At 40.3% G+C, this 17,212-nt stretch overlaps 1 protein-coding gene across 1 annotated transcript in view; it reads right to left on the minus strand.

The window, feature by feature from the left end:
* KIAA1324L (KIAA1324-like ortholog) overlaps positions 1–16,277 on the minus strand; it is a 169,909-nt gene extending 153,632 nt beyond the window's left edge. The window contains exon 1 of the mRNA XM_008589304.1: positions 16,104–16,277. The gene's annotated coding sequence lies outside the window, so the exon portion shown is untranslated. The remainder of the gene's footprint in view (positions 1–16,103) is intronic.
* Between the last annotated feature and the right edge of the window lie 935 nt (positions 16,278–17,212).

Genomic DNA, 17,212 nt, shown 5'->3' on the forward strand with positions numbered 1-17,212 from the left:
TAGAGCATTGAGGAAATAAAGGAAAAGAGTCTGGATTTGAACGGAAGGTCAGGAAGAAAAAAAAAAGTCACAGCTGAAAGTAAGTTCAGATAAGGAACTAGCTTGTGTTTATCATAGAGAATGCAGAACTAACTACTATGACACCAAGTGAGGCACATCCATTATCCCTGTCCTGTTAAGGTCATCACCTACTGCTCCAGAAAATAGACTCTAAGAAAAAATAAACCTAGATGGGACATGTCAGCTAGTCATAGTACATACCAATACGTTTTATCAGCCTGGAACAAAAAAAGAAAAGAAAAATAGAAGAATCCCCAAAACTTGCAGAACCACCATTAGTCTAAAAGAACTCTTGTTCTAAATGCAAACATGTTAGTCAACAAGTTCCCATCATCTTCCACCCAAAAAGAAAAAAATGCAACTAACCCTAGCTATATTGCTAGATTTATGATTCACAAAAATATAATTTCAATTAGTAATGAATATATTTAATTGTCCTTCCACTTGGACAGAAAGACTGCTCTCATTATCCATGGAGTATGTAAATGCTCATTACCATGAACTAAACAACGTCCTCCTTTTAGCCTCTGCACGAGTGGTATGAGATCCCCCTTTCTCACCCACACTCTGAGAGACATGCATTCATTAATTGATAATGAAACAATCTATAAACTAGACAGGCAGGCAGGTGGAAGTAGTTCCAACAAGAGGCATGTTTAATTGCCTAACTGAATGATTAGCTTTTCAAAAATCAAGATTTATCTGAAAAGCACTAAATACTGGATGAAACAGAAAATCACCTTTGGGAATATCTCAGAATGCCAAGAGTCCTTTAGTGCTTACATTTACATTCTAGACTGCTGCTGCTAAACTTTACAAAAAAAACCTACTTGGAGTATTCACTAATTGTTTCTCAATGTTCACAGATTACATTATCAAACTGGAGCTTAAGAACATCAAGTACTATGATAAGAACCACATTATGCTGAAAAGAGGCAGGTGATAGGCATGTGAAATAAACTGCTGTACAGACATATAATGGAATACTACTCAGTGACAAACAGGAACAAACTTGATACACACCACAATGTAAATAAACCTCAAAATCATTTCACTAAGTGAAAGAAGCAAGGCAACAAGAGAGTGCATGCCTTACGAGTCTATTTACCTAAAATTCTAGAAAAACAACTGAATCTGTAGTGACAGAAAGCAGATCAGTGGCTGCCTAGGGAAAGGGTGGAGGAAGGGTTGGATTACAAAGGGAAGCAGGAAATTTTCAGGGGTGTTGGACATGGCTATCTCGATTATGAGGATGGCTTCACAAGTGTATACATATGTCAAAACTGACCAAATTGTATACTTCAAGTACATATGGAGTTTAGTGTACTTCAATTAATCTTCAATAAAGTTTAAAAAAAAGATTTAGGCAATGGTTTTACCTTCCCATAAAATATATGAATAATACTTTAAAGCAGTATTATTCATATATGAATAATGAATAAACTAACAAAGAATGATCGTTATTAAATAGGTTAATATATATAAAACATTGAGAGCAATGTCAGGGCCGTAATAACCATGAATATGTCTTTTTAAAAAGAAAGGGTAGGGATAAGGAAGAGAACATCAAAATGTGGTAAAATGATAAAATTATGGTCCATCAATTTTTATTCCGAGTTTTCTTTGGTGTATACTGTTTTTTCAACAGCGTTTGGACTTTTATTTTTGAAGTTTTACAGGCTTCCAGCTTAAGATGACAGCAGACTAATACCCCTCATTTTTCTCACTTACCTCCATCTACATCCTTTATTTCAGAACTGGACAGATAAAGACAGAGGCAAAAATGCCCTAGGTCCAGTACTTGTCATGTGTTGCTTACCGTGGAAGAACCACAGACGACAGCTCTACTTCTCTAAAACAAATAATCCTAATCAAGAATCTAGCAGGGACAAACTGAGATACCCTCAATTCATCAGCCCAGCATGGGAAGGAAGTTTGCCAGACAGCAGAAGTTGGGCTAGGAACTCTGCACAGACACCCCATCTTCAAGAGAGGAAAACCAATGGCCACCTACACACCTTGTGTGTGTGTAAAACATAGCAGTACATATAGCTCTCCTTGTTAAAATGTGTGGAAAACGAATATCTACCTTAGAGGAGATGAAAGATTTCCAAAACACATAAGAGAGATTACTATTTTGAGAAAAAGGATAATCTGAAAATTATTGATTACTGAGGAAAAAATCATAAATAGCTGCTTGGCACACTATTCAATGCATAACCTCTAAGAATCAGCTGTGGAGAGAGGTAAGCACAGAACAGTTCTGCAGAGTCTCAGTTGGAGGTGGTGGGGTTCAGCAGAAAGTGAGGTCTCTGCAGACAGATATATGCCAAATTTGTGGCTCGCCAACTTTGTCATCTTTTGAAAGTTATTAATTGCCTTTGAGCTTCAGTTTCCTCATCCTTAAAAGCTGAAGTATGGATTGCTGTGAGGATTACGACGAATATAAGAAAAACGTTCCACACATTTACTCAATAAATGGTACTTGTTATCAAGAAAATCAAAGATAATCAACTGACAAAATGCTACAATTAACAAGACAGCTCTGTAAGAAACTAGACATTCAATTAATTTTTGAAAACAAATGGTCTTTCAACATATCAGGGAAAAATAAATCAAAAGGTAAAATGGTAGAGGAAACTGCCATGGAAAATATTAATAGGAATACAAAGACTGTGCTAGCGAGAAATACAGAATGCTTCAATAAATGCTGGAGCAGACTATGTGAAAATAATAATATAAAGATGACATTTTTCTCCTAATGCAAGGAATCTGATTCTTGCTCTACCAGATTCTCAATTAAAAGAATTATGTTGGAATCCAAGCAAAATCTTGAAAGTATTCAAAATTATTCTGAAGCTGAACTGGAAAAACAAATGAGTAAGAACAGCTGAGAAATCTTTGAATGAAAAAAAACAAGACATATCATATAAAAACCATATTATAAATCTCTGTGTTTAATCTTGGTACCAAAAAAAAATCAATAGTATAGAAAATAGCCCAAAAGAAATCAAATAAATGTTTATGTGTGTATATAATAAACCATATGTTATATATAAAACAATAGATTATAAAGAATATGTATGCAACCACATATACAATGAATCGTATAGAAAACAAACCAATAAAGGATGAATTATGAATTTTTCAAAATACTATCTGTAAAAACTGGTTATTCAGAAAACAAATTATGAGACTTGTACATCAAGCACCAAATCAAATTCTTGATGAGTCAAAATACAGGAATAAGCTGTATGTTGTTAAATGCAAAAAAAAAAACCTGTATGTGCAGAATATTCCCATTTTGTAACCATATGCATATATCCATAATGAAATATATGCAAAGGACATTTGATATATGTGCTAGAGGCAGTATAGCTTGATGGTCGAGATCATGGGCCCTGAGGTAGCAGTCTGGACTCACAGTAACTTCACCGTGCTGGAAAATATTAGGATTGAACTCATTAGAGTTTGGTGGATAAGTGAGTTAATATATAAAATGCACTATTGTACCTGGCTATTATTATTTATCATTCCTATTACAAATGCAAAGATGTTAAGAGTGATATATTTATTTCATGGGATTGTGTGTTTTTATTGCTTCATTTTTCTAGAATGCACATGCATTGCTTTTAATTTTAAAAAGTGACAAACATAAAAAATGGAACCACTAAAAAAAAATAGACCAAATAATGTTAATATTTATCTGCTCTTTAGAAACAGCGGCACTTCCCTAGCATAACAGGTTCAGATATGTTTAAGCATCAATTATTTTGGTTTAAGTTATTTCCTAGTATGCATTATTGATATGCCCAAGAAATATCAAATAGAAGTCTGCATTAAACTTATATTTCAAAGGGCCAATTCTTTCTGTTCTCAATTTTAGGATGTTAAACACCAAAGGACATTTTATGTTTACATTGTAGCATCTTAGAATAAAGTGCTAAGTAGTACAAAATAAGTAAGAATGTGTCCTAGGACTAAAGCACCAAGGGCAAAAATTTGTCTTCTCGCCTGTTACAGTAGGTGTGCATTTGACCTTGAGCAGTCATTGGTCTATCCCTCAAATCCACCATGGTAATATAGGCACACTGCAGTAAACTATAACTCATGGTTCCCACAGATGCGACTCAGGCCAGCAGTCCAAAGCAGAAGTCCTGCAATTTTCAGAGTACAAAGAAGAAGCTCATGGCTCCTACAGATATAAAACATCTTCCTGGATGAGTTAAATTCTGCATTCTTCTGTTTACTACCCAGTAATCTAAATCTTGTCCTCTAAATGAGCATAATACTGCCTCTCATACACAACTGCATTTAGTATGTTTGAAGCTCAACTACTGTGAACCCCTTAAGTCAAATTAAACATCCCCAATCCCTTAGATTAGTCCTCATGTGACAAACTTGCTAAATAATTCATCTTCCTAATTCACACCTCAAGCCAATGTTGCCCTATGTTAATATGCCTCTTCAAATATCTCACCTAAGCTCAATTAATGACCCAAGTTTAATGTCTATCTTCCATGAATCAAGCACTCTGCTTATGTTAATAAACCCTGAGACTCTCCATCATTGCTTCCCGCAGCCATGTAACATCTGTGATTTCAAGCATACTTTTACGATTTCCTCATTCTGTGCTTCAACATCTAATTTTCAGAACCAAAAAGAACAGTCTACATTTAAACCAATCTTTTTCATTTGCCTGTTATTCTAGCCTTTCAAAATCATTTTGAATACCAATTCTGCTTTCCAACTCATTAGGCATTCTTCCCAACTTTCTGACTACAAAATTTGGTTAGGCCCTCTCAAAACCAAAATATTGGTTAAAATGGTAATAGTAAAACAGTAACAGGACAGAGATTAGATACTAAACCCAAAGGTATTGCACTGAGGACCCTCTTCCAGCTTAGCATCAATTTCTTAAATTAATAACCTTAGGGTACATTTACTCAAATAGACAAGAATCTGCCTAGTACATCATCCACCACATATATCTGCATCTTGTCCATAAGAACATGACAACAATTCAAATGCCTTGCTGAATACTGAGAATCACCATGTCTATATCATCCTGCAGATTTAATGATTTCCTCCCCCATCAACTTCCAGCTTCTGGGCTAATCACCCACTACTGGCTGCACCTTCTCAGTTTCATTCTCAAATACTTCTCGCTCTGCTTGCTTCTTAAATGCTGGCATTTCCCTCAGCACTCTCCTCAACACTGCTCTTGCTATATGCTCAAAGCCTAGGTGACCTCGTCAGTACCAATGGGTTCAATTGACTCACGTGCTCACGGCTCCCAACTTGTCTCTCGAGCTGCACTCCCACACATCCGACTCTCCCCGGGAGAGCACTGTTTGGATGTCCCTTGGGTACTTTAAACGCAGGATGTCCAACCTGAACTCATCCTGTTTCTCCCCAGCCTCCTCCTCTTCCCCTTCTCCCTTCTCCCTCCTTCTGAATGTTCGATCTCAGTGAAAGGCAGCAGCATCTACCCAGACCAAAAACCTAGAAGTTGTGGTAAACTGAAATTTATCACTCAGTCACAGATTCCTGAAAATAGGATCTCTTTAACAGCTATCAAATCCATCTCCTCCCTCCCCTCCGGTCTCACTGTCATTTGCTTAGATGTTTGTTTTGTTTTTTCTCCCTGTGGGAGAGGCCAGTCTCCTAGCGTATCTTTCTGTGTCCAACATAATTCCCCTTTTATCTTCCTCCATTTGCATAGAGAATAATCTAATTTGATGTTAATAGCTCCCCATAGTTCACCTCACAAAACCCTCAGTCTCTGCCTTCCTCGCAGTCTAGGCACCTCCTGCCACTCCCACCCACGTGCCATTCACACTGGACTTTGAAACGATCATATTTAATTCTTCTGTGCTGCTGCATGTTATTTTCTTTGATTGAGATATGTTAACCTCCATGCTAGAAATCCTTCAAAACTCAGCTGAAACATCATCTGCTCTGAGACCAAGCCTCCATCATCTGATTTAATTGCCCCTTCTCTGTGCTTCTATACAACCTTGTGTACAACTCCATCACAGCACTTAACCCATCTATACTATAATCATAGATCTACCTATGAGTTTTCCTATGAAATACATGACATGAACTCATTAAAAGATGAGCAAATAAACATATGAACGGACACCGAAAAAGAAGTAACAGAGAATGAAGCAGGACAATCTTGAAATTTCAAAAACATACTCAGAACAAAGAATGTCAATCCAAGCCCAAGAATTCATGGTCATTTTGCCGTTACTTTAATATTTTTCTCAGCCAAACGCACGAAAGACTTCATATATTGTAAGATTTTAATAAAGTACTATGTACCAAACATTTGTTTTTAAAAATCAAATTAAAAAAAAAAAACTAAGGGCCGGCCCGGTGGCGCACTGCTACAGTGCGCCGCTTGTGAGCGCAGCGGCGCTCACGCTGAGGGTTCGGATCCCACATACAGACCAGTTCCCGCTCACTAGCTGAGCAAGGTGTGGGAGCAACACCGAGGGTTGCGATCCCGTTGCCGGTCCCGGTCCGGTACGGGCGCAACACTGAGGGTTGCAGTCCGTTGCCGGACATGAAAAAAGACAAAAAATAAATAAATAAAAATAAATAAATAAATAAAATAAAAATCAAATTTATTTGTGTTTGACATGTTAAGGGAAGTAATTCCACATACATTTTTATGGACTAAATAATTGCTTTCTCTGGGCATTATATATCTCAAAACACATAAGATAGCAAAAAATCTAGAGACATATATTTTCAATGTGTATATATTATGCTTACTATACTAAGAGCTCATATAAGAAAAACAATGAAAACACCTAAACAGAAAATTCCACTTACTATGTGCCAGGTTTGAGGTGCTAGGAATACAGTCATGTATTTTTTAAAAGAAAAAATAAGGGGCCGGCCCGGTGGCGCACTGGATAAGTGCGCCGCTCGGGAAGCGCGGCGGCGCTCCCGTCCGAGGGTTCGGATCCCACATACAGACCGGTTCCCGCTCACTGGCTGAGCAAGGCGCGGGAGCAACGCCGAGGGTTGCAATCCTGTTGCCGGTCCCCGGTCCGGTAAGGGGGCAACACTGAGGGTTGCGATCCGTTGCCGGACACGGAAAAAGACAAAAGACAAAAAAAAAAAAAAAGAAAGAAAAAGAAAAAATAAGAAAAATATTTTCTTTATGGAGTTTATGATGTATTGGGGGAGGGAAAAGTCATACAAACAAAATAAATGATTAAAATATATATTATTATGGATACTGAAAGCACTATAGAGAAAAATAAAAGCATAGGAGGGGGGAGGGGAGGAGAGACCAGAGGCGGGGGAAAGGGAGAGGGAGAGAGGGAAGAAGTGCAGGAGGAAAGAGGGGGAAATTTTGCAATTTTAAATAGGTGGCCAGGGAGAAAGCCAAGTTGTGTCTCCCAAAGCTCGTATGTGGGAAACTTGGTCACCAACGTGGCAGCGCTGGGATGTAAGGCCTGAATGGGAAGTGTCTGGGTCATGAGCATTCCACTCTCATGAATGGATTAATGCTGTTACCCTAGGAGTAGGTTCCTGATAAAAGCATCAGTTCAGACCCCCTCTTGCTGTCTCTCTCACCCTCCCTCACCCTTCTGCCTTCCACCAGGGGATTCTTCTTCCACACAGCAAGAAGGCCCTCACCAGATGTGGCTTCCCAATCTTGGACCTCCCAGACTCCAGAAACGTAAGCCAAATAAATTTCTATTTCTAATAAATTACCCAGTCTGGGGTATTCTGTTATAGCAACACAAAATGGACTAAGACAGGGAGAGTAACAAGAAGGAACATTAGAGGCTCCATGGAGGTCAGATCACATTGGGCCTTGCAGGCTTTGTTATGAATGAATCCTTAGAAGGGTTTTGAGCAGAAGAATATGTTTTTGACTTATGTTTTAATGCAACCTCTCAGCTATGCTGTGAGATCAAGACGGGAAGCTTTCGCAATAGTCCAAGCGAAATGCAATGGTGGTGTGGCCCAGAAATTACAGGCAGAGTGGTGAGAAGTTCTGACTCTAGCTATTTTGAAGCAAAGACAAGAAGATTTGCTGATAGATTAGATGTAGGATGTGGGAGAAAAGGAAGTTAGTGGAGACTCTAGAGTTTTAGGCCTAAGCCTGGAAAACAGGAGTTGCCATTGAATGAAATGGGGAAAACCACACAAAGAGTATGTTTGGGGCATATGTCAGGTCAGTTTGGGTGACACATCAGATTTGAGGTACTTATCCAAGTGGTGACACAGAGGCTATGCTAGACAAGAATCCAGGGGATGGTCCACACAGGAGATATAAATTTGGGAGCTATTCACAAGTAGGTGGTATCTAAAGTCGAGAGAGTGGATGACATCACCAAGAATGTGAGGATAGAGAAGACAGGAGGGCCAAGGGTTAAGGCCTAGAACACGCCAGTATAAAGAAGTCAGGGCGCTGGGAAGGAATGGCAAAGACGGAGAAGAATTATAGTGGGGAAAAACCAGGAGAGTGTGGTATACTCAAAGCCAAGTGAAAGTTTCAATGATGCCACAGCAATCAACTGTATCCAGTGTTTCATGTTTCACAACATACAACTTCCATCATCAGCACACAATACTCCTAAAAAATACTTTTGTAAGTACACAAATGTGCCTACCCACATCCCAGTTCTTTCACACTTCAATCTATCCTCTTAGAAACAGTGTTCTTCATTTATATGAGAATAATCACTAATATTGACCATTGCATTAGAATTTATAGAGCGCATTCAAGTGCATTAGCTTGATCCTCACAGCAACCCTAATTTTAAAAAAGCAGGATTTACTACCTCCACCTTCAGACAAGGATTCAAAGAGGTTATTTGCTCAAGGTCACACAAACCAGGGGTAGGGTTCATATTTGAATCGGCGTCTTTCATTATCTTCAATACTACTTGTACTAGAACAAGAAGACACTTTATAGTTGGAAAAAAATGTTAACGGCACTCCCTATAAGTAACAAACATTGGAAAGCATTTACCAGGAAGGCTGACCAGACCCTCTTAATATTACCCTGCTTTTCTATCCTAATGTCAATTTCAGAGAGACGTACTTATTAATTTCCATATTTGCTTCCTCTATCAGGCTGTGTGCTCCTAGAGAGGGACAACAATATCCTCTGCATCCTGTTTTATCACCAGCACCTTGCATAGTTCCTGGCATATAGAAGATAATTGGGAGATGCTGATGTACTTCATGGTAATGGAAGGATCTCATGGTCCATCTGATGTGATTATCTAAGTAGTTTCTAAGATGCCTTGCAGAAGCAGGAAGTAAACTAGGGTGACAGTTGAAGGAATTTTAGCAATGAAACAGGTCACTGGGTTTTGGGCAACAAAACTGCATTCCTTACTTTACATTGAGGGTACTGGTTCTCAAACTTCAGAATGCACCATAATTCTCTGAAGGGATGGTTACAATACAAATTGCTGAGTCCCAGAGTTTCTTGTTTAGTAGGTTGTGTGCACAGCCCAGGAACTTGCATTCTAACAAGTCCCTTGGTAGTATTGACAGTACTGATCCTAAGATTACACTTTGAGACCTAGAGAAAAGAGCCTATAAAAGTGAAGCATTGAAAAGGGGTAATAAATAATATCTTCACCTCCTGTAAACTGAGTTGAGAATAAACTTCAGTACATTCCTAATCCCTGGGTTTTTATTTCAGTATCTTAAATCTGATACAATGACAGAAGAGGTCAAATAGAATTAAATACACTATAAAGATCAATTTCTCTTCATAAATGAAAAGGCAGAAGCCACCATTTATTGTATTTTTAAGGCAGTGATTAGTGCTTCCTGAAAAGAAGACCTATGTCTTACTCATTTTTAAAAACCTTTAAGTGCCTTAAACAAAAAGATATTTACTCACTGCCGAATAAGATGATGTAATTCCTGCTTTCAATGAACAAATCGTATACTTGAGGAAAGCATATTCAAAGCCACTGGTAAAGCATACGGCGCCTTTGTGTGATTTTCTAAATGGTGCCCTCTCTGGGCACATGAACTGAAAAAAAGGTATCCCTTCGTCCAGATGAATGCGGACCTGTGCCATGGCTGGGCACACTAGTTCTTACTTGACCCCTCATCTGGGTGCCTTTGTACAGAACACAACACACCCATTCCTACAAGGTGGCCCTGTGTGCACAAAACATTTGTAGGACAGCATATGTGTGTCAAAGAGTAAACAACAGGCTGTGACTAGAATTCGGAGAAGAGAAAAAATCCTTTGTCTTTACTAGTTCAGGATGGATTAAGGGAGGATAGAAGAACTGATGTAGGCCAGGAGGCTTCCTCTGTCTGAGATGTTCTATCACCACACCCACAACCTTCATCCAACTAAATCCTACTCATCCTTTAGGTCTAGCTTAGACATCTTTTCCTGGGGAATCCCTGGCCCCCCAACTAGGATGGCTATACACTTTCACTGCATGTAGTAATTTTCCAATATAGCACTTACAGCAAATGTAATTACATGATGTGTGGTTTTGTTTTGAATCTGCCCCCAGGAGATTACAAAGCTGCATGTGGGCAGAGGTCATATGTTTTGTTCATCATTTTACTGTGTCTGGTATAAAAGTACACAATAAACATGTGCTGAATGTTGAAATATTACATATAACCTAGATTAAGAAAAGCAAAAAGGAAAGAGAATTACCCATTGTTACTTCAAGAGGAAGGAAAAGGCGACCAAAATTTGGCTGGTGTTTTTTGACAATAAAGAATTATTATAAGTCCAAGACACTTCTGAAGAATGCCCTACAATAAGAAAACGTGCCACTCCACACTATGCTCTGCTATTTCCATCCCCTGTGCTAAAATATGATACTTCACAGATCTGTCAACTCTTAGTTTTACATTGTAAATATTGATGGTGTGAATACTTGCTCACATTTGCCTAAAACATGAGAAATGGTTCTGAGAATAAGAACACGAAATGGAAAATTCACCTCCACAGGCATAACAGGCAAGATTAATGATGGTAACTGGTTAAAAACAGAGGCTGAGTCCTAACTCCTTCAGTGACAGTGTGCCATTAGAATCTGACACCTTCCCCCATAGCCCATGACCTTCAGAGACTTCCTGCACAAAGGTTATTTCTCAACTGTTCCCTTCAAATTCTGAAACAGAAAACATGCCCATTGACAAGTCCTCTGATTTATATGGACTTGGAAGACCTGACACGTTATCAAACCTAGGAAGGCTATATAACGCTCTGTCACCGCTGCCTCATCTCCCGGTTAATACTCAAGCCATCCCCGCCACCTCACAGGAACCACTCTGGCTCTGAGCACCTGCAATCTCATTGTCCAATCTTCTCTTTTCAGTCTTCATTTTATTTGGATTGCTTTGGGCAACTGACACAATCACTCCTTTCTTCTACAAAGGCTTGTCTCCCTTTCCTCTCAACCTCACACTGTTACATTTCTTCCGTGCTAGCCACGGCTTATGCATCTCCTCGGTGGACTCTTCCATTTCTGCCCCTTTAATGTCGGTAAAATCCAAGTCCTATCTTTGGCCCTCTTTGGTCTCATCCAGTCCAGTAGTTTCAACACACCTTTCATTCAGGTGACTGACTGACGTCCAGTCCAGACTATGCCTCTGAGAACTACTGAGCAACTCTACTTAAGTCAGCCTCTCCAGAACCAAGCGCCTTATCTCATTTTCCTCACATTTCTTCTCATGGAGATTAGAGGCACTATTCTAATCCATCCAGAACCTTTCATTCCTTCATCCTCCACATCTACGTACTGTCAGTTCTATCTTCTAACATCACACCCTTCTTTCCATCTTCATTGCTACTTAATTTAGTTTCTACCATCCATTACTTGGACTATTACAATTGCTTCCTAGCAGGTTTCACCACTTTCTACATCCTACCCCTCTAATGTGGCCTGCATATTGCTGACAAACTAAAGTATATTTTATTACTCCTATTTAAAACCTTTTATTGCTCCCCACATGAAATGAAGACCAAACCAAATGAAAACCAGCTACTCAGCATGGCATCAGGCTCCTGCCTGCCTCTTAGACTCATCTGCCCTTGAGCTTCTCATTGCCTGCTATATTCTAGTTAAAACCAATTATAACACAATGCTGTTTTGTGTTTCTGCCCTTTTTCAATCTGTGCTCCATAACTGAGTGGAGTGTTTTTCCCAACTAGCCCACACTCACATCTGACCCTTGTCTGCCCGGCAAATTCCTACTCGTCTTTCAAGTCTCACTCACTTCCTCTGTAGGACCTGCTCTGATCCTCCCTCCCCAGTACACTTGACCGCCCCTTTCCTCTCTCATGGCACCAAATCACTTAATTGTAATCGTTTATTTACGTATCTGTCTCATCCTTACCCAATTAAATTATATTTTGTTAATCTGTAATTTGACACACCTGATATTTTGCCTAGCACATACCATAAACTGGATGTTTGTGGAATAAAAACTGTAGGCAAAAGTCATCATTCAATAAAGATTCAGAGAGACTAGTAAAATAGCATTACACAAGATTTTAGAGCAGTGAATTAAGAATCAGCTGCTCTGTGATTTAATTTACCAAATTTAAATAATGCATACATAATCCACTTTGTTCTGTTCTTTTTACTCTCATGTACTCTATCTTCTAATACCTTACTCCAACTCTGAATCATCTGTTGTCCTTTATATTTTTTCCTCTGCCAGCCCCATTAGGTCCTCATATTCAATGAGTCAAAAATTCCAATTCTTGGATAGGCCCATCCTATGAACCTCTGGAGTATCACTGTGGACCCTTCCTGAAACATCAGGATCTAGCTCTACTAATCTAGCAAATCATCATATTTACATAGATTTTTTTTCCTTTAACTTCTATTCATCTCATTCTCACAATAAAAACAGGTAGGTCAGTTTTTAGTATTATCATTTGACAAGTGAAAAACACATGCCAAAAAATTCAGAAAATACTCTTTATAAGTTCCCCCATACAAAAAGCCAAGGAATTCTGGACTTTTTGATGTCTAGTCCTCATTATTTTCCCTTCGAATACCTTTTACCAAAGTCACATCCTATTCTTGTCCCTCATCTGCTGGCAGTCAATACTTTACTTTTATTTCTATCTCCCAAACTACCACTTCCTGTTTGTGCTTGTGCATCCACCCTGCTGATTTGATCACCAGCTGAACATTCCAAAGCAATCACTTTTCTCCCCTTTTCGACTCCATAATCCAAGGACTTTGACAAAGGAAGTTGTATTTTATGAATTTCACCCCAAGAGTCCAGTTCTCTGCAAAATCCAAGTGAAACTTTTACCTATAACCCAGTTGTCTTTTTGAAGGGCTTTTTTTTCTCAAATCAGGCAATCATAACTAGATTACTCCCAGGCCAATTTTGTGCTTCTCTTTTGCTGCTTTTCTCTAAAGCCAGGCAACAAAAATGAGAATCTATGTAACTACGATAAACATGACTACTTACACACAAATACTGATAAATGAGGCTGAGATGAACTACTGGGGGGAAATGAGGTATAGAATGACCTACAGATTTTTCCATACTCTTCAGCCTTCTCTCATCATTAAGAGTTGGCTTTGGTTTCCAGCCTCAAAACCCCTTACTTTACCAGCTCTCACTATCTTCCCCACTGCATAGTGCTGTTCTTCATGGCATTTACCTCCTACAATGTTAACAAAGAGTAGAAAGAGGGAAATGGGCAGGAGTGGATTCAGAATACTTTAACTATGTCTTTGTTCAGTTTGGTCCACATACACACAGCTGTATCTCAGAGAAAAGGGCTGAGCTCAAAAGGATACCCCTTCCCCACTCCCAGCACAAGCAGACCCTTACTCTCAAAGCCCCAAAATCACTTGCCCTCCCTGCTTTCCTCTTAAAAACATCAGAGAGAAACAATGACCCATTCTATACATTAGCTCAGCTAGTTGGACCAGATACCAAGAAGCAGATTTAGGCCCTGGAAGGCCGCTAGGCCTCTCCTACTTCCAGGGAACCTCTAACTCCCAGTCATTTTACAACAGTCATCAGGAAGAACTTAAATGGATCTGTGCATAGGCATTTCCAAAAACAGCCACAGGCAGGCTCAGGAGCATCCACACATATATATGTATATTATATGTATATGTATGTATGTATATATGTATATTATATATATTATATATTATATATTATGTAATATATGATATATAGTATATATTATATATTTTATATATAATATACATTATATATATTTTTTCCCCATTTTCAGAAGGGAAATTCAAACTAGAAACCCTCAAGGGATGAATTACATGCAATTTCTAAAGCCAGTGCGATAAGGAATTGGGATTAATCAAACACAGCCTTCCTAACGCTTCTGTCATCTCCCTGTTTCTCCTCTCAATGTTCCTATCTTCGGCTGCAGACTCTTACTCCGTTCTTTCTAGTTATACATGTGTAGAACATATGCTCATCTAAAGGATTAATCCTGTTGTAGTGACCAGAAGCATCACCTCCACTGGCCCTGACCTTCACCTGTTTCAAGCAGATTCTTCATTACTAAGAATTAATGTTACAAGAAGCTTAAGACTTGTCACTTTAGAAAAGAAATACATTCTACATATTGGAATGGGGGAGGGGGTGGAGGATAAAGTTTATCCTGTCACAACTGTTCAAAATGAGTATGTCCAAAAAGCAGCTTTCTCTGGAAACCTGGAAGAATGGATTGTTCCCAGGTGATAGGTAAGGTTGTAGAAAACAGATTAAACTAATTACACTAAAAAACTCTGAAATTAAACACAGCTGTTTATTGAGATCTTGCCCTGATTTCCCCAATTACAACACTGCTGTGTGTTTGCACGCAAGCCTTTCATCTGATTCTCTTTCATTTCAGTCTGTCCTGGGACTGGTACTGTAGGGGGAAAAAAGATGAAAATCCAGGAATGATGGATGAAGTCTAGAACCCAGATCCTATAATTCAAGCCTGGGTAAAATTCAGAAGTTACAGCAACAAAGGAACAGGATCTAGCCTTTCTTCCCAAAGGTGCCATCGGTTAACCTACTTTTGCTACATAAATTTAAATGACCCATCACCCTGGTTCTTAGCAATCTCCCTAAAAACAGTATCCACTTCTCATCTCCTCCCCAACATAATCACTCAAAGTAGGTCAGAAACGTTGCTTCCTTCCCCTCATTGATTTTCATTACGAGGATGAACTTTCTAGAACGCTGAAGGGAAAGATTAAACACCCAATACAAGTACCAATGACACCCCCTGTAAATTTTTGGCACACTGAGTCTCGTTCCCCTAAAAGCAGAAGAAAATCTCATCACCCATAACTTATCCTTCTTGGCTGTAAATCAACAATAATCTCAAGCTATAAAATACATAGCAGCAACGCTTCAGCCAGGTGATGAGGCACCTCCCAAAAAGAACGTTCACTATCTTCTAATTTTCTACATCACCAACCCGCCTCTTCCCTAAGTACATACTCTTTTTTTTCTTCCTAATTCACATTTATATTTGTCAGAAGAATGCTAAGTGACACCTCACACGGGCTTAGCAAATGCCCAGGGCCTCATCGGGAAGCTGGATGCAGGGGGGCGTTTGTAGAGACAGGGGAGTGGAGAAGGGGGGGAGCGCGAAATCCTCCGGTGTCTGGGTCTGGCTCTCTGCAGAAGCCTTGAGGAGGTGGTTCTCCAAATCCCACTGGCGGGGCTTCCCCAGTCTCCTCCCCTTCCTGAGATCTTTCCCTCGACCCCAGGTCCTCAAGCCTGGCTCTCCAAAGAGGGAGACGCAAAGTCCTTTACAGAGCCCCCAAAACACACGAGAGCGGACAGAAAAGCATCACCCGAAACACAGCAAAGCCACACACCCTCTCCTGGCCAGCCTCCCGGAGCGGGCGACTCCGTCCCTGGAAACAAACCAAAGCCCCTGCCCTCCCGGCGAGGAAAAAGGTGATGGCAAGCAGAAACGAACCGGCGCCGCTCTCACCCTCATCTTCCGCCGCCTCCTCCCCTCCAAACCCCCGCCAACTCCAGGTGAAGGACCAGGTGCTGCTCACCTCCCGGCAAGGAGGAAGCGGGCGGCTGGAGGAGGGCAGGTCCCCAGCCCAGGCCGCCTGGCAGCCGGCGAGCGCCCAGCAGCAAAGCCAGGCGGGGCTCCAGGGCGGCGAGCGTCCGCGGCGGGGAAGCCCAGCCAGCCGCCCCCGGCCCCTGCCCGGCGCCGGCCCCGGGGCGAGGAGAGAAAAGGGCTGAGCTCAAAAGGATACCCCTTCCCCACTCCCAGCACAAGCAGACCCTTACTCTCAAAGCCCCAAAATCACTTGCCCTCCCTGCTTTCCTCTTAAAAACATCAGAGAGAAACAATGACCCATTCTATACATTAGCTCAGCTAGTTGGACCAGATACCAAGAAGCAGATTTAGGCCCTGGAAGGCCGCTAGGCCTCTCCTACTTCCAGGGAACCTCTAACTCCCAGTCATTTTACAACAGTCATCAGGAAGAACTTAAATGGATCTGTGCATAGGCATTTCCAAAAACAGCCACAGGCAGGCTCAGGAGCATCCACACATATATATGTATATTATATGTATATGTATGTATGTATATATGTATATTATATATATTATATATTATATATTATGTAATATATGATATATAGTATATATTATATATTTTATATATAATATACATTATATATATTTTTTCCCCATTTTCAGAAGGGAAATTCAAACTAGAAACCCTCAAGGGATGAATTACATGCAATTTCTAAAGCCAGTGCGATAAGGAATTGGGATTAATCAAACACCCGGGCTCCCCTCGGTGTCTCCTATCTCCAGGTCGCCAGAGTAAATCCAGGACATCAGGACATTGTTTCCTGGCGGCGGGTCTTTAAAATCTCCCTGCTTCCTGCATCACGCGCACACAGATGCGCCCTGGGGACAGCCCTTGTCAGGATCCGTGCTGGCTGGCTAGCGTCGGATCGAAAGTCTGGGTGATTAGGGTGTGCGTGAAATGGCGGGGAAGAAAGAGGTCTGAGGTGTAGACGTACTGTGTGACTCGGTTTTATCACCTATTTGATGAAAAAGCAATCCCTACCCCACAGAGTTATGAAGATTGAATAAGTTGAAGCACGTACAGCACTTGGAAGAGTGCCTTGGCACGCAGTAGGT

Source organism: Galeopterus variegatus, unplaced genomic scaffold (assembly GCF_000696425.1).
Source record: "Galeopterus variegatus unplaced genomic scaffold, G_variegatus-3.0.2 Scaffold136, whole genome shotgun sequence".
Taxonomy (NCBI): Eukaryota; Metazoa; Chordata; class Mammalia; order Dermoptera; family Cynocephalidae; genus Galeopterus; species Galeopterus variegatus.